This window comes from Daphnia magna, linkage group LG5, assembly GCF_020631705.1.
Source record: "Daphnia magna isolate NIES linkage group LG5, ASM2063170v1.1, whole genome shotgun sequence".
Lineage (NCBI taxonomy): Eukaryota > Metazoa > Arthropoda > Branchiopoda > Diplostraca > Daphniidae > Daphnia > Daphnia magna.
In genome coordinates, this window is record NC_059186.1 from 2764383 (window position 1) to 2780111 (window position 15729).

The following is a 15729-nucleotide window of genomic DNA, read 5'->3' on the forward strand; positions in this document are numbered from 1 at the left end:
TGGAAAAAACTACGAGGAAAATTTCTGATTCCTCGGTAGGCCAGGTCAGAAACATGAAGTATTAATGGAGATAAATATGATATATGCAATTAATCTGTTCCCAATACATGACAAATTCTTTATGTTTATTCCCATACCGGAAATTGTACCCGGGCCTCCTGGGTGAGAGCCAGGTATCCTAACCACTAGACAATATGGGATTAGCCTCAATAAATTTTACGATAAACACTTAGTTTCTTTATCTTTATCTTATTTTTCCCTTCCGGAAACCCCTCCATAAAAACTAACCACTAGACAATATGGGATTGGCGTCAATAATTTTTACGATAAACGCTTAGTTGAAACTAACCCTTTACTTTTTAAACAACCCATGCTTTGCTTTACAAAGCCATGCCCGGACATTTAAGAGACCAGATGTTGAATTTCTATTGTCTGGTTCCCGGTGTGACGGTAGAAGCCGCCGCCACCCCCGCCGCAGCCATATTCTTCTTCTTCTTCTTCTACTACTTCTTCTTCTTCTGATAACTGAAGCAAAAGCTTTGCTGTCGGAAAACGTTATTAATTAAATGTAAAGTGCTTTATTGAGTTTGTTGATGAACAGCGTAATTTTTCATTATGGTACAACTGATATAAATAAGTCAGGATGGCCGAGCGGTCTAAGGCGCCAGACTTAAGGATATAAATCTTACTTCACAAAAGCATCTGAATTCTGGTCTTCAATGAAGGCGTGGGTTCAAATCCCACTCCTGACAGTTTGTTCTCTTGGAAAATGTGCTTCCGGAGTAGATTTTTCATACGAGTGTCTTACTGTAATAATAAGCTATGGTGGTATAGTGGTTAGCATGGTTGCCTTCCAAGCAATCGACCCGAGTTCGATTCTCGGTCATCGCAACAAATTATTTACCTAATTTGGAAAATCATGAATATTTAGGAGCGAAGTCCGCCACCTGTTGTCTAAAATTACATACGTTATGAGCAAGAATGAATTAAGTATGGAAAAAACTACGAGGAAAATGTCTGATTCCTCGGTAGGCCAGGTCAGAAACATGAAGTATTAATGGAGATTGGATTGGATGTCCTTTCCTCTTCGAACCGTACTACCTGTCTACAAGAACAACACCGTACCCGTTGCAGTTATGAAGAGGCCCACTTACCTCCAGGAACCCCTGCACCAAATAAAACAACTATTTGCCTCTTCGATCCTGGTGCGGGGGAGTCCAATGGTGCACAGGAAAACATACAACCATTGGATCCTGGAGGTGACCACTTTGGGGAAGCTGGAGATCCTAAGGCCTAACCTGGATTGGCCACGTATCTGGAAGGAGACTGCAGCCCTGCCAAGCAACATCAGAGAAACCATGTTCCTTTTCAACCAGCGACTTCTCCCTACCAGGACCAGATGCCATCGGTTAGATCCTTCCAAAGATGCAACATGTCCAATCTGCCATCAGCACCCAGAAACCGATGAGCATCTGACATTCCAATGTCCTGAACGCCACATCGTTTGGAGCTGGTTGGAAGGAACCATACGTCAAATGGGCTGCAAGTCTTCCAAAGAAGATCTCATTCGTGGCCATTTTGGGCCAATAGGTAATCTCCGGCAAACATTTACTCTTCTGGCTGCATACATCTTCATCACCTGGAAAGCAAGAAATACCCATCGTATCCCTCGCCAAGAAGAAGTAGAGAGCTTATGGAAAGCACTTTTTCCTCCCAGTCCACTCCTTTCCATTTAGTCTTCCCTTTTAGTTCCGTTTTGTTCTTTTATATTGCTTTTGTATATATTTCCCTGCCTCTATTTGTAAATCCTTTGTTTATTTTTGTTTTTTGGTGTCTGCTAGACAATTGCTTTTGTTTACCTTTGGTTTTTTGTTTTTCTTGTATTAATCTACCTCAATATTTGTTCGCATTTGTTTGTTTTTGTTAGTCGACCAATTAACGGGACCTACATTGTCAAATTTTTGCTTTTCTTCCCCTTTAATCGTCTGCATCCAAGGAAAATAATTATTTGTATCTTTGTTTTCTTTTGTTTTGATAAATGTTAGAGTGCCATGAAAATTAACTGATAATAAAAGAGGATTTTACAAAAAAAAAAAAAAAAAAGATAAATATGATATATGCAATTAATCTGTTCCCAATACATGACAAATTCTTTATGTTTATTCCCATACCGGAAATTGTACCCGGGCCTCCTGGGTGAGAGCCAGGTATCCTAACCACTAGACAATATGGGATTAGCCTCAATAAATTTTACGATAAACACTTAGTTTCTTTATCTTTATCTTATTTTTCCCTTCCGGAAACCCCTCCATAAAAACTAACCACTAGACAATATGGGATTGGCGTCAATAATTTTTACGATAAACGCTTAGTTGAAACTAACCCTTTACTTTTTAAACAACCCATGCTTTGCTTTACAAAGCCATGCCCGGACATTTAAGAGACCAGATGTTGTTGAATTTCTATTGTCTGGTTCCCGGTGTGACGGTAGAAGCCGCCGCCACCCCCGCCGCAGCCATATTCTTCTTCTTCTTCTTCTACTACTTCTTCTTCTTCTGATAGCTGAAGCAAAAGCTTTGCTGTCGGAAAACGTTATTAATTAAATGTAAAGTGCTTTATTGAGTTTGTTGATGAACAGCGTAATTTTTCATAATGGTACAACTGATATAAATAAGTCAGGATGGCCGAGCGGTCTAAGGCGCCAGACTTAAGGATATAAATCTTACTTCACAAAAGCATCTGAATTCTGGTCTTCAATGAAGGCGTGGGTTCAAATCCCACTCCTGACAGTTTGTTCTCTTGGAAAATGTGCTTCCGGAGTAGATTTTTCATACGAGTGTCTTACTGTAATAATAAGCGATGGTGGTATAGTGGTTAGCATGGTTGCCTTCCAAGCAATCGACCCGAGTTCGATTCTCGGTCATCGCAACAAATTATTTACCTAATTTGGAAAATCATGAATATTTAGGAGCGAAGTCCGCCACCTGTTGTCTAAAATTACATACGTTATGAGCAAGAATGAATTAAGCATGGAAAAAACTACGAGGAAAATGTCTGATTCCTCGGTAGGCCAGGTCAGAAACATGAAGTATTAATGGAGATAAATATGATATATGCAATTAATCTGTTCCCAATACATGACAAATTCTTTATGTTTATTCCCATACCGGAAATTATACCCGGGCCTCCTGGGTGAGAGCCAGGTATCCTAACCACTAGACAATATGGGATTAGCCTCAATAAATTTTACGATAAACACTTAGTTTCTTTATCTTTATCTTATTTTTCCCTTCCGGAAACCCCTCCATAAAAACTAACCACTAGACAATATGGGATTGGCGTCAATAATTTTTACGATAAACGCTTAGTTGAAACTAACCCTTTACTTTTTAAACAACCCATGCTTTGCTTTACAAAGCCATGCCCGGACATTTAAGAGACCAGATGTTGTTGAATTTCTATTGTCTGGTTCCCGGTGTGACGGTAGAAGCCGCCGCCACCCCCGCCGCAGCCATATTCTTCTTCTTCTTCTTCTACTACTTCTTCTTCTTCTGATAGCTGAAGCAAAAGCTTTGCTGTCGGAAAACGTTATTAATTAAATGTAAAGTGCTTTATTGAGTTTGTTGATGAACAGCGTAATTTTTCATAATGGTACAACTGATATAAATAAGTCAGGATGGCCGAGCGGTCTAAAGCGCCAGACTTAAGGATATAAATCTTGCTTCACAAAAGCATCTGAATTCTGGTCTTCAATGAAGGCGTGGGTTCAAATCCCACTCCTGACAGTTTGTTCTCTTGGAAAATGTGCTTCCGGAGTAGATTTTTCATACGAGTGTCTTACTGTAATAATAAGCGATGGTGGTATAGTGGTTAGCATGGTTGCCTTCCAAGCAATCGACCCGAGTTCGATTCTCGGTCATCGCAACAAATTATTTACCTAATTTGGAAAATCATGAATATTTAGGAGCGAAGTCCGCCACCTGTTGTCTAAAATTACATACGTTATGAGCAAGAATGAATTAAGCATGGAAAAAACTACGAGGAAAATGTCTGATTCCTCGGTAGGCCAGGTCAGAAACATGAAGTATTAATGGAGATAAATATGATATATGCAATTAATCTGTTCCCAATACATGACAAATTCTTTATGTTTATTCCCATACCGGAAATTATACCCGGGCCTCCTGGGTGAGAGCCAGGTATCCTAACCACTAGACAATATGGGATTAGCCTCAATAAATTTTACGATAAACACTTAGTTTCTTTATCTTTATCTTATTTTTCCCTTCCGGAAACCCCTCCATAAAAACTAACCACTAGACAATATGGGATTGGCGTCAATAATTTTTACGATAAACGCTTAGTTGAAACTAACCCTTTACTTTTTAAACAACCCATGCTTTGCTTTACAAAGCCATGCCCGGACATTTAAGAGACCAGATGTTGTTGAATTTCTATTGTCTGGTTCCCGGTGTGACGGTAGAAGCCGCCGCCACCCCCCCGCAGCCATATTCTTCTTCTTCTTCTTCTACTACTTCTTCTTCTTCTGATAGCTGAAGCAAAAGCTTTGCTGTCGGAAAACGTTATTAATTAAATGTAAAGTGCTTTATTGAGTTTGTTGATGAACAGCGTAATCTTTCATAATGGTACAACTGATATAAATAAGTCAGGATGGCCGAGCGGTCTAAGGCGCCAGACTTAAGGATATAAATCTTACTTCACAAAAGCATCTGAATTCTGGTCTTCAATGAAGGCGTGGGTTCAAATCCCACTCCTGACAGTTTGTTCTCTTGGAAAATGTGCTTCCGGAGTAGATTTTTCATACGAGTGTCTTACTGTAATAATAAGCGATGGTGGTATAGTGGTTAGCATGGTTGCCTTCCAAGCAATCGACCCGAGTTCGATTCTCGGTCATCGCAACAAATTATTTACCTAATTTGGAAAATCATGAATATTTAGGAGCGAAGTCCGCCACCTGTTGTCTAAAATTACATACGTTATGAGCAAGAATGAATTAAGCATGGAAAAAACTACGAGGAAAATGTCTGATTCCTCGGTAGGCCAGGTCAGAAACATGAAGTATTAATGGAGATAAATATGATATATGCAATTAATCTGTTCCCAATACATGACAAATTCTTTATGTTTATTCCCATACCGGAAATTATACCCGGGCCTCCTGGGTGAGAGCCAGGTATCCTAACCACTAGACAATATGGGATTAGCCTCAATAAATTTTACGATAAACACTTAGTTTCTTTATCTTTATCTTATTTTTCCCTTCCGGAAACCCCTCCATAAAAACTAACCACTAGACAATATGGGATTGGCGTCAATAATTTTTACGATAAACGCTTAGTTGAAACTAACCCTTTACTTTTTAAACAACCCATGCTTTGCTTTACAAAGCCATGCCCGGACATTTAAGAGACCAGATGTTGTTGAATTTCTATTGTCTGGTTCCCGGTGTGACGGTAGAAGCCGCCGCCACCCCCGCCGCAGCCATATTCTTCTTCTTCTTCTTCTACTACTTCTTCTTCTTCTGATAGCTGAAGCAAAAGCTTTGCTGTCGGAAAACGTTATTAATTAAATGTAAAGTGCTTTATTGAGTTTGTTGATGAACAGCGTAATTTTTCATAATGGTACAACTGATATAAATAAGTCAGGATGGCCGAGCGGTCTAAGGCGCCAGACTTAAGGATATAAATCTTACTTCACAAAAGCATCTGAATTCTGGTCTTCAATGAAGGCGTGGGTTCAAATCCCACTCCTGACAGTTTGTTCTCTTGGAAAATGTGCTTCCGGAGTAGATTTTTCATACGAGTGTCTTACTGTAATAATAAGCGATGGTGGTATAGTGGTTAGCATGGTTGCCTTCCAAGCAATCGACCCGAGTTCGATTCTCGGTCATCGCAACAAATTATTTACCTAATTTGGAAAATCATGAATATTTAGGAGCGAAGTCCACCACCTGTTGTCTAAAATTACATACGTTATGAGCAAGAATGAATTAAGCATGGAAAAAACTACGAGGAAAATGTCTGATTCCTCGGTAGGCCAGGTCAGAAACATGAAGTATTAATGGAGATAAATATGATATATGCAATTAATCTGTTCCCAATACATGACAAATTCTTTATGTTTATTCCCATACCGGAAATTATACCCGGGCCTCCTGGGTGAGAGCCAGGTATCCTAACCACTAGACAATATGGGATTAGCCTCAATAAATTTTACGATAAACACTTAGTTTCTTTATCTTTATCTTATTTTTCCCTTCCGGAAACCCCTCCATAAAAACTAACCACTAGACAATATGGGATTGGCGTCAATAATTTTTACGATAAACGCTTAGTTGAAACTAACCCTTTACTTTTTAAACAACCCATGCTTTGCTTTACAAAGCCATGCCCGGACATTTAAGAGACCAGATGTTGTTGAATTTCTATTGTCTGGTTCCCGGTGTGACGGTAGAAGCCGCCGCCACCCCCGCCGCAGCCATATTCTTCTTCTTCTTCTTCTACTACTTCTTCTTCTTCTGATAGCTGAAGCAAAAGCTTTGCTGTCGGAAAACGTTATTAATTAAATGTAAAGTGCTTTATTGAGTTTGTTGATGAACAGCGTAATCTTTCATAATGGTACAACTGATATAATTAAGTCAGGATGGCCGAGCGGTCTAAGGCGCCAGACTTAAGGATATAAATCTTACTTCACAAAAGCATCTGAATTCTGGTCTTCAATGAAGGCGTGGGTTCAAATCCCACTCCTGACAGTTTGTTCTCTTGGAAAATGTGCTTCCGGAGTAGATTTTTCATACGAGTGTCTTACTGTAATAATAAGCGATGGTGGTATAGTGGTTAGCATGGTTGCCTTCCAAGCAATCGACCCGAGTTCGATTCTCGGTCATCGCAACAAATTATTTACCTAATTTGGAAAATCATGAATATTTAGGAGCGAAGTCCGCCACCTGTTGTCTAAAATTACATACGTTATGAGCAAGAATGAATTAAGCATGGAAAAAACTACGAGGAAAATGTCTGATTCCTCGGTAGGCCAGGTCAGAAACATGAAGTATTAATGGAGATAAATATGATATATGCAATTAATCTGTTCCCAATACATGACAAATTCTTTATGTTTATTCCCATACCGGAAATTATACCCGGGCCTCCTGGGTGAGAGCCAGGTATCCTAACCACTAGACAATATGGGATTAGCCTCAATAAATTTTACGATAAACACTTAGTTTCTTTATCTTTATCTTATTTTTCCCTTCCGGAAACCCCTCCATAAAAACTAACCACTAGACAATATGGGATTGGCGTCAATAATTTTTACGATAAACGCTTAGTTGAAACTAACCCTTTACTTTTTAAACAACCCATGCTTTGCTTTACAAAGCCATGCCCGGACATTTAAGAGACCAGATGTTGTTGAATTTCTATTGTCTGGTTCCCGGTGTGACGGTAGAAGCCGCCGCCACCCCCGCCGCAGCCATATTCTTCTTCTTCTTCTTCTACTACTTCTTCTTCTTCTGATAGCTGAAGCAAAAGCTTTGCTGTCGGAAAACGTTATTAATTAAATGTAAAGTGCTTTATTGAGTTTGTTGATGAACAGCGTAATTTTTCATAATGGTACAACTGATATAAATAAGTCAGGATGGCTTGCGGTCTAAGGCGCCAGACTTAAGGATATAAATCTTACTTCACAAAAGCATCTGAATTCTGGTCTTCAATGAAGGCGTGGGTTCAAATCCCACTCCTGACAGTTTGTTCTCTTGGAAAATGTGCTTCCGGAGTAGATTTTTCATACGAGTGTCTTACTGTAATAATAAGCGATGGTGGTATAGTGGTTAGCATGGTTGCCTTCCAAGCAATCGACCCGAGTTCGATTCTCGGTCATCGCAACAAATTATTTACCTAATTTGGAAAATCATGAATATTTAGGAGCGAAGTCCGCCACCTGTTGTCTAAAATTACATACGTTATGAGCAAGAATGAATTAAGCATGGAAAAAACTACGAGGAAAATGTCTGATTCCTCGGTAGGCCAGGTCAGAAACATGAAGTATTAATGGAGATAAATATGATATATGCAATTAATCTGTTCCCAATACATGACAAATTCTTTATGTTTATTCCCATACCGGAAATTATACCCGGGCCTCCTGGGTGAGAGCCAGGTATCCTAACCACTAGACAATATGGGATTAGCCTCAATAAATTTTACTATAAACACTTAGTTTCTTTATCTTTATCTTATTTTTCCCTTCCGGAAACCCCTCCATAAAAACTAACCACTAGACAATATGGGATTGGCGTCAATAATTTTTACGATAAACGCTTAGTTGAAACTAACCCTTTACTTTTTAAACAACCCATGCTTTGCTTTACAAAGCCATGCCCGGACATTTAAGAGACCAGATGTTGTTGAATTTCTATTGTCTGGTTCCCGGTGTGACGGTAGAAGCCGCCGCCACCCCCGCCGCAGCCATATTCTTCTTCTTCTTCTTCTACTACTTCTTCTTCTTCTGATAGCTGAAGCAAAAGCTTTGCTGTCGGAAAACGTTATTAATTAAATGTAAAGTGCTTTATTGAGTTTGTTGATGAACAGCGTAATCTTTCATAATGGTACAACTGATATAAATAAGTCAGGATGGCCGAGCGGTCTAAGGCGCCAGACTTAAGGATATAAATCTTACTTCACAAAAGCATCTGAATTCTGGTCTTCAATGAAGGCGTGGGTTCAAATCCCACTCCTGACAGTTTGTTCTCTTGGAAAATGTGCTTCCGGAGTAGACTTATCATACGAGTGTCTTACTGTAATAATAAGCGATGGTGGTATAGTGGTTAGCATGGTTGCCTTCCAAGCAATCGCCCCGAGTTCGATTCTCGGTCATCGCAACAAATTATTTACCTAATTTGGAAAATCATGAATATTTAGGAGCGAAGTCCACCACCTGTTGTCTAAAATTACATACGTTATGAGCAAGAATGAATTAAGCATGGAAAAAACTACGAGGAAAATGTCTGATTCCTCGGTAGGCCAGGTCAGAAACATGAAGTATTAATGGAGATAAATATGATATATGCAATTAATCTGTTCCCAATACATGACAAATTCTTTATGTTTATTCCCATACCGGAAATTATACCCGGGCCTCCTGGGTGAGAGCCAGGTATCCTAACCACTAGACAATATGGGATTAGCCTCAATAAATTTTACGATAAACACTTAGTTTTTTTATCTTTATCTTATTTTTCCCTTCCGGAAACCCCTCCATAAAAACTAACCACTAGACAATATGGGATTGGCGTCAATAATTTTTACGATAAACGCTTAGTTGAAACTAACCCTTTACTTTTTAAACAACCCATGCTTTGCTTTACAAAGCCATGCCCGGACATTTAAGAGACCAGATGTTGTTGAATTTCTATTGTCTGGTTCCCGGTGTGACGGTAGAAGCCGCCGCCACCCCCGCCGCAGCCATATTCTTCTTCTTCTGATAGCTGAAGCAAAAGCTTTGCTGTCGGAAAACGTTATTAATTAAATGTAAAGTGCTTTATTGAGTTTGTTGATGAACAGCGTAATTTTTTATAATGGTACAACTGATATAAATAAGTCAGGATGGCCGAGCGGTCTAAGGCGCCAGACTTAAGGATATAAATCTTACTTCACAAAAGCATCTGAATTCTGGTCTTCAATGAAGGCGTGGGCTCAAATCCCACTCCTGACAGTTTGTTCTCTTGGAAAATGTGCTTCCGGAGTAGATTTTTCATACGAGTGTCTTACTGTAATAATAAGCGATGGTGGTATAGTGGTTAGCATGGTTGCCTTCCAAGCAATCGACCCGAGTTCGATTCTCGGTCATCGCAACAAATTATTTACCTAATTTGGAAAATCATGAATATTTAGGAGCGAAGTCCACCACCTGTTGTCTAAAATTACATACGTTATGAGCAAGAATGAATTAAGCATGGAAAAAACTACGAGGAAAATGTCTGATTCCTCGGTAGGCCAGGTCAGAAACATGAAGTATTAATGGAGATAAATATGATATATGCAATTAATCTGTTCCCAATACATGACAAATTCTTTATGTTTATTCCCATACCGGAAATTATACCCGGGCCTCCTGGGTGAGAGCCAGGTATCCTAACCACTAGACAATATGGGATTAGCCTCAATAAATTTTACGATAAACACTTAGTTTCTTTATCTTTATCTTATTTTTCCCTTCCGGAAACCCCTCCATAAAAACTAACCACTAGACAATATGGGATTGGCGTCAATAATTTTTACGATAAACGCTTAGTTGAAACTAACCCTTTACTCTTTTAAACAACCCATGCTTTGCTTTACAAAGCCATGCCCGGACATTTAAGAGACCAGATGTTGTTGAATTTCTATTGTCTGGTTCCCGGTGTGACGGTAGAAGCCGCCGCCACCCCCGCCGCAGCCATATTCTTCTTCTTCTTCTTCTACTACTTCTTCTTCTTCTGATAGCTGAAGCAAAAGCTTTGCTGTCGGAAAACGTTATTAATTAAATGTAAAGTGCTTTATTGAGTTTGTTGATGAACAGCGTAATTTTTCATAATGGTACAACTGATATAAATAAGTCAGGATGGCCGAGCGGTCTAAGGCGCCAGACTTAAGGATATAAATCTTACTTCACAAAAGCATCTGAATTCTGGTCTTCAATGAAGGCGTGGGTTCAAATCCCACTCCTGACAGTTTGTTCTCTTGGAAAATGTGCTTCCGGAGTAGATTTTTCATACGAGTGTCTTACTGTAATAATAAGCGATGGTGGTATAGTGGTTAGCATGGTTGCCTTCCAAGCAATCGACCCGAGTTCGATTCTCGGTCATCGCAACAAATTATTTACCTAATTTGGAAAATCATGAATATTTAGGAGCGAAGTCCACCACCTGTTGTCTAAAATTACATACGTTATGAGCAAGAATGAATTAAGCATGGAAAAAACTACGAGGAAAATGTCTGATTCCTCGGTAGGCCAGGTCAGAAACATGAAGTATTAATGGAGATAAATATGATACATGCAATTAATCTGTTCCCAATACATGACAAATTCTTTATGTTTATTCCCATACCGGAAATTATACCCGGGCCTCCTGGGTGAGAGCCAGGTATCCTAACCACTAGACAATATGGGATTAGCCTCAATAAATTTTACGATAAACACTTAGTTTCTTTATCTTTATCTTATTTTTCCCTTCCGGAAACCCCTCCATAAAAACTAACCACTAGACAATATGGGATTGGCGTCAATAATTTTTACGATAAACGCTTAGTTGAAACTAACCCTTTACTTTTTAAACAACCCATGCTTTGCTTTACAAAGCCATGCCCGGACATTTAAGAGACCAGATGTTGTTGAATTTCTATTGTCTGGTTCCCGGTGTGACGGTAGAAGCCGCCGCCACCCCCGCCGCAGCCATATTCTTCTTCTTCTTCTTCTACTACTTCTTCTTCTTCTGATAGCTGAAGCAAAAGCTTTGCTGTCGGAAAACGTTATTAATTAAATGTAAAGTGCTTTATTGAGTTTGTTGATGAACAGCGTAATTTTTCATAATGGTACAACTGATATAAATAAGTCAGGATGGCCGAGCGGTCTAAGGCGCCAGACTTAAGGATATAAATCTTACTTCACAAAAGCATCTGAATTCTGGTCTTCAATGAAGGCGTGGGTTCAAATCCCACTCCTGACAGTTTGTTCTCTTGGAAAATGTGCTTCCGGAGTAGATTTTTCATACGAGTGTCTTACTGTAATAATAAGCGATGGTGGTATAGTGGTTAGCATGGTTGCCTTCCAAGCAATCGACCCGAGTTCGATTCTCGGTCATCGCAACAAATTATTTACCTAATTTGGAAAATCATGAATATTTAGGAGCGAAGTCCGCCACCTGTTGTCTAAAATTACATACGTTATGAGCAAGAATGAATTAAGCATGGAAAAAACTACGAGGAAAATGTCTGATTCCTCGGTAGGCCAGGTCAGAAACATGAAGTATTAATGGAGATAAATATGATATATGCAATTAATCTGTTCCCAATACATGACAAATTCTTTATGTTTATTCCCATACCGGAAATTATACCCGGGCCTCCTGGGTGAGAGCCAGGTATCCTAACCACTAGACAATATGGGATTAGCCTCAATAAATTTTACGATAAACACTTAGTTTCTTTATCTTTATCTTATTTTTCCCTTCCGGAAACCCCTCCATAAAAACTAACCACTAGACAATATGGGATTGGCGTCAATAATTTTTACGATAAACGCTTAGTTGAAACTAACCCTTTACTTTTTAAACAACCCATGCTTTGCTTTACAAAGCCATGCCCGGACATTTAAGAGACCAGATGTTGTTGAATTTCTATTGTCTGGTTCCCGGTGTGACGGTAGAAGCCGCCGCCACCCCCGCCGCAGCCATATTCTTCTTCTTCTTCTTCTACTACTTCTTCTTCTTCTGATAGCTGAAGCAAAAGCTTTGCTGTCGGAAAACGTTATTAATTAAATGTAAAGTGCTTTATTGAGTTTGTTGATGAACAGCGTAATTTTTCATAATGGTACAACTGATATAAATAAGTCAGGATGGCCGAGCGGTCTAAGGCGCCAGACTTAAGGATATAAATCTTACTTCACAAAAGCATCTGAATTCTGGTCTTCAATGAAGGCGTGGGTTCAAATCCCACTCCTGACAGTTTGTTCTCTTGGAAAATGTGCTTCCGGAGTAGATTTTTCATACGAGTGTCTTACTGTAATAATAAGCGATGGTGGTATAGTGGTTAGCATGGTTGCCTTCCAAGCAATCGACCCGAGTTCGATTCTCGGTCATCGCAACAAATTATTTACCTAATTTGGAAAATCATGAATATTTAGGAGCGAAGTCCACCACCTGTTGTCTAAAATTACATACGTTATGAGCAAGAATGAATTAAGCATGGAAAAAACTACGAGGAAAATGTCTGATTCCTCGGTAGGCCAGGTCAGAAACATGAAGTATTAATGGAGATAAATATGATACATGCAATTAATCTGTTCCCAATACATGACAAATTCTTTATGTTTATTCCCATACCGGAAATTATACCCGGGCCTCCTGGGTGAGAGCCAGGTATCCTAACCACTAGACAATATGGGATTAGCCTCAATAAATTTTACGATAAACACTTAGTTTCTTTATCTTTATCTTATTTTTCCCTTCCGGAAACCCCTCCATAAAAACTAACCACTAGACAATATGGGATTGGCGTCAATAATTTTTACGATAAACGCTTAGTTGAAACTAACCCTTTACTTTTTAAACAACCCATGCTTTGCTTTACAAAGCCATGCCCGGACATTTAAGAGACCAGATGTTGTTGAATTTCTATTGTCTGGTTCCCGGTGTGACGGTAGAAGCCGCCGCCACCCCCGCCGCAGCCATATTCTTCTTCTTCTTCTTCTACTACTTCTTCTTCTTCTGATAGCTGAAGCAAAAGCTTTGCTGTCGGAAAACGTTATTAATTAAATGTAAAGTGCTTTATTGAGTTTGTTGATGAACAGCGTAATTTTTCATAATGGTACAACTGATATAAATAAGTCAGGATGGCCGAGCGGTCTAAGGCGCCAGACTTAAGGATATAAATCTTACTTCACAAAAGCATCTGAATTCTGGTCTTCAATGAAGGCGTGGGTTCAAATCCCACTCCTGACAGTTTGTTCTCTTGGAAAATGTGCTTCCGGAGTAGATTTTTCATACGAGTGTCTTACTGTAATAATAAGCGATGGTGGTATAGTGGTTAGCATGGTTGCCTTCCAAGCAATCGACCCGAGTTCGATTCTCGGTCATCGCAACAAATTATTTACCTAATTTGGAAAATCATGAATATTTAGGAGCGAAGTCCACCACCTGTTGTCTAAAATTACATACGTTATGAGCAAGAATGAATTAAGCATGGAAAAAACTACGAGGAAAATGTCTGATTCCTCGGTAGGCCAGGTCAGAAACATGAAGTATTAATGGAGATAAATATGATACATGCAATTAATCTGTTCCCAATACATGACAAATTCTTTATGTTTATTCCCATACCGGAAATTATACCCGGGCCTCCTGGGTGAGAGCCAGGTATCCTAACCACTAGACAATATGGGATTAGCCTCAATAAATTTTACGATAAACACTTAGTTTCTTTATCTTTATCTTATTTTTCCCTTCCGGAAACCCCTCCATAAAAACTAACCACTAGACAATATGGGATTGGCGTCAATAATTTTTACGATAAACGCTTAGTTGAAACTAACCCTTTACTTTTTAAACAACCCATGCTTTGCTTTACAAAGCCATGCCCGGACATTTAAGAGACCAGATGTTGTTGAATTTCTATTGTCTGGTTCCCGGTGTGACGGTAGAAGCCGCCGCCACCCCCGCCGCAGCCATATTCTTCTTCTTCTTCTTCTACTACTTCTTCTTCTTCTGATAGCTGAAGCAAAAGCTTTGCTGTCGGAAAACGTTATTAATTAAATGTAAAGTGCTTTATTGAGTTTGTTGATGAACAGCGTAATTTTTCATAATGGTACAACTGATATAAATAAGTCAGGATGGCCGAGCGGTCTAAGGCGCCAGACTTAAGGATATAAATCTTACTTCACAAAAGCATCTGAATTCTGGTCTTCAATGAAGGCGTGGGTTCAAATCCCACTCCTGACAGTTTGTTCTCTTGGAAAATGTGCTTCCGGAGTAGATTTTTCATACGAGTGTCTTACTGTAATAATAAGCGATGGTGGTATAGTGGTTAGCATGGTTGCCTTCCAAGCAATCGACCCGAGTTCGATTCTCGGTCATCGCAACAAATTATTTACCTAATTTGGAAAATCATGAATATTTAGGAGCGAAGTCCGCCACCTGTTGTCTAAAATTACATACGTTATGAGCAAGAATGAATTAAGCATGGAAAAAACTACGAGGAAAATGTCTGATTCCTCGGTAGGCCAGGTCAGAAACATGAAGTATTAATGGAGATAAATATGATATATGCAATTAATCTGTTCCCAATACATGACAAATTCTTTATGTTTATTCCCATACCGGAAATTATACCCGGGCCTCCTGGGTGAGAGCCAGGTATCCTAACCACTAGACAATATGGGATTAGCCTCAATAAATTTTACGATAAACACTTAGTTTCTTTATCTTTATCTTATTTTTCCCTTCCGGAAACCCCTCCATAAAAACTAACCACTAGACAATATGGGATTGGCGTCAATAATTTTTACGATAAACGCTTAGTTGAAACTAACCCTTTACTTTTTAAACAACCCATGCTTTGCTTTACAAAGCCATGCCCGGACATTTAAGAGACCAGATGTTGTTGAATTTCTATTGTCTGGTTCCCGGTGTGACGGTAGAAGCCGCCGCCACCCCCGCCGCAGCCATATTCTTCTTCTTCTTCTTCTACTACTTCTTCTTCTTCTGATAGCTGAAGCAAAAGCTTTGCTGTCGGAAAACGTTATTAATTAAATGTAAAGTGCTTTATTGAGTTTGTTGATGAACAGCGTAATTTTTCATAATGGTACAACTGATATAAATAAGTCAGGATGGCCGAGCGGTCTAAGGCGCCAGACTTAAGGATATAAATCTTACTTCACAAAAGCATCTGAATTCTGGTCTTCAATGAAGGCGTGGGTTCAAATCCCACTCCTGACAGTTTGTTCTCTTGGAAA

General features: G+C 39.3%; 29 non-coding genes across 29 annotated transcripts; 27 read left to right on the forward strand and 2 right to left on the reverse strand.

Annotated features, from left to right (window-relative positions):
• Nucleotides 1-128: 128 nt before the first annotated feature.
• Trnae-cuc lies at nucleotides 129-200 on the reverse strand. The gene has a single exon. It is a non-coding gene; the product is annotated as a tRNA-Glu (tRNA).
• A 437-nt stretch (nucleotides 201-637) lies between these two features.
• On the forward strand, nucleotides 638-752 carry Trnal-uaa. Its single transcript has 2 exons — nucleotides 638-675; nucleotides 708-752. It is a non-coding gene; the product is annotated as a tRNA-Leu (tRNA).
• Nucleotides 753-2162: 1410 nt separating this feature from the next.
• On the reverse strand, nucleotides 2163-2234 carry Trnae-cuc. Its single transcript has one exon. It is a non-coding gene; the product is annotated as a tRNA-Glu (tRNA).
• A 440-nt stretch (nucleotides 2235-2674) lies between these two features.
• On the forward strand, nucleotides 2675-2789 carry Trnal-uaa. The gene is made up of 2 exons: nucleotides 2675-2712; nucleotides 2745-2789. It is a non-coding gene; the product is annotated as a tRNA-Leu (tRNA).
• A 67-nt stretch (nucleotides 2790-2856) lies between these two features.
• On the forward strand, nucleotides 2857-2928 carry Trnag-ucc. The gene has a single exon. It is a non-coding gene; the product is annotated as a tRNA-Gly (tRNA).
• Nucleotides 2929-3670: 742 nt separating this feature from the next.
• Nucleotides 3671-3785, forward strand: Trnal-uaa. Its single transcript has 2 exons — nucleotides 3671-3708; nucleotides 3741-3785. It is a non-coding gene; the product is annotated as a tRNA-Leu (tRNA).
• A 67-nt stretch (nucleotides 3786-3852) lies between these two features.
• Trnag-ucc lies at nucleotides 3853-3924 on the forward strand. The gene has a single exon. It is a non-coding gene; the product is annotated as a tRNA-Gly (tRNA).
• Nucleotides 3925-4665: 741 nt separating this feature from the next.
• Trnal-uaa lies at nucleotides 4666-4780 on the forward strand. The gene is made up of 2 exons: nucleotides 4666-4703; nucleotides 4736-4780. It is a non-coding gene; the product is annotated as a tRNA-Leu (tRNA).
• A 67-nt stretch (nucleotides 4781-4847) lies between these two features.
• On the forward strand, nucleotides 4848-4919 carry Trnag-ucc. The gene has a single exon. It is a non-coding gene; the product is annotated as a tRNA-Gly (tRNA).
• A 742-nt stretch (nucleotides 4920-5661) lies between these two features.
• Trnal-uaa lies at nucleotides 5662-5776 on the forward strand. The gene is made up of 2 exons: nucleotides 5662-5699; nucleotides 5732-5776. It is a non-coding gene; the product is annotated as a tRNA-Leu (tRNA).
• A 67-nt stretch (nucleotides 5777-5843) lies between these two features.
• Trnag-ucc lies at nucleotides 5844-5915 on the forward strand. Its single transcript has one exon. It is a non-coding gene; the product is annotated as a tRNA-Gly (tRNA).
• A 742-nt stretch (nucleotides 5916-6657) lies between these two features.
• On the forward strand, nucleotides 6658-6772 carry Trnal-uaa. Its single transcript has 2 exons — nucleotides 6658-6695; nucleotides 6728-6772. It is a non-coding gene; the product is annotated as a tRNA-Leu (tRNA).
• Nucleotides 6773-6839: 67 nt separating this feature from the next.
• On the forward strand, nucleotides 6840-6911 carry Trnag-ucc. The gene has a single exon. It is a non-coding gene; the product is annotated as a tRNA-Gly (tRNA).
• A 923-nt stretch (nucleotides 6912-7834) lies between these two features.
• Trnag-ucc lies at nucleotides 7835-7906 on the forward strand. Its single transcript has one exon. It is a non-coding gene; the product is annotated as a tRNA-Gly (tRNA).
• A 742-nt stretch (nucleotides 7907-8648) lies between these two features.
• Nucleotides 8649-8763, forward strand: Trnal-uaa. The gene is made up of 2 exons: nucleotides 8649-8686; nucleotides 8719-8763. It is a non-coding gene; the product is annotated as a tRNA-Leu (tRNA).
• A 67-nt stretch (nucleotides 8764-8830) lies between these two features.
• On the forward strand, nucleotides 8831-8902 carry Trnag-ucc. The gene has a single exon. It is a non-coding gene; the product is annotated as a tRNA-Gly (tRNA).
• A 718-nt stretch (nucleotides 8903-9620) lies between these two features.
• On the forward strand, nucleotides 9621-9735 carry Trnal-uaa. Its single transcript has 2 exons — nucleotides 9621-9658; nucleotides 9691-9735. It is a non-coding gene; the product is annotated as a tRNA-Leu (tRNA).
• A 67-nt stretch (nucleotides 9736-9802) lies between these two features.
• On the forward strand, nucleotides 9803-9874 carry Trnag-ucc. Its single transcript has one exon. It is a non-coding gene; the product is annotated as a tRNA-Gly (tRNA).
• Nucleotides 9875-10617: 743 nt separating this feature from the next.
• Nucleotides 10618-10732, forward strand: Trnal-uaa. Its single transcript has 2 exons — nucleotides 10618-10655; nucleotides 10688-10732. It is a non-coding gene; the product is annotated as a tRNA-Leu (tRNA).
• A 67-nt stretch (nucleotides 10733-10799) lies between these two features.
• On the forward strand, nucleotides 10800-10871 carry Trnag-ucc. Its single transcript has one exon. It is a non-coding gene; the product is annotated as a tRNA-Gly (tRNA).
• Nucleotides 10872-11613: 742 nt separating this feature from the next.
• Nucleotides 11614-11728, forward strand: Trnal-uaa. Its single transcript has 2 exons — nucleotides 11614-11651; nucleotides 11684-11728. It is a non-coding gene; the product is annotated as a tRNA-Leu (tRNA).
• Nucleotides 11729-11795: 67 nt separating this feature from the next.
• Nucleotides 11796-11867, forward strand: Trnag-ucc. Its single transcript has one exon. It is a non-coding gene; the product is annotated as a tRNA-Gly (tRNA).
• Nucleotides 11868-12609: 742 nt separating this feature from the next.
• Nucleotides 12610-12724, forward strand: Trnal-uaa. Its single transcript has 2 exons — nucleotides 12610-12647; nucleotides 12680-12724. It is a non-coding gene; the product is annotated as a tRNA-Leu (tRNA).
• A 67-nt stretch (nucleotides 12725-12791) lies between these two features.
• Nucleotides 12792-12863, forward strand: Trnag-ucc. The gene has a single exon. It is a non-coding gene; the product is annotated as a tRNA-Gly (tRNA).
• Nucleotides 12864-13605: 742 nt separating this feature from the next.
• Trnal-uaa lies at nucleotides 13606-13720 on the forward strand. The gene is made up of 2 exons: nucleotides 13606-13643; nucleotides 13676-13720. It is a non-coding gene; the product is annotated as a tRNA-Leu (tRNA).
• A 67-nt stretch (nucleotides 13721-13787) lies between these two features.
• Trnag-ucc lies at nucleotides 13788-13859 on the forward strand. The gene has a single exon. It is a non-coding gene; the product is annotated as a tRNA-Gly (tRNA).
• Nucleotides 13860-14601: 742 nt separating this feature from the next.
• Nucleotides 14602-14716, forward strand: Trnal-uaa. Its single transcript has 2 exons — nucleotides 14602-14639; nucleotides 14672-14716. It is a non-coding gene; the product is annotated as a tRNA-Leu (tRNA).
• Nucleotides 14717-14783: 67 nt separating this feature from the next.
• Trnag-ucc lies at nucleotides 14784-14855 on the forward strand. The gene has a single exon. It is a non-coding gene; the product is annotated as a tRNA-Gly (tRNA).
• A 742-nt stretch (nucleotides 14856-15597) lies between these two features.
• Trnal-uaa lies at nucleotides 15598-15712 on the forward strand. Its single transcript has 2 exons — nucleotides 15598-15635; nucleotides 15668-15712. It is a non-coding gene; the product is annotated as a tRNA-Leu (tRNA).
• The last annotated feature ends 17 nt before the right edge of the window (nucleotides 15713-15729 follow it).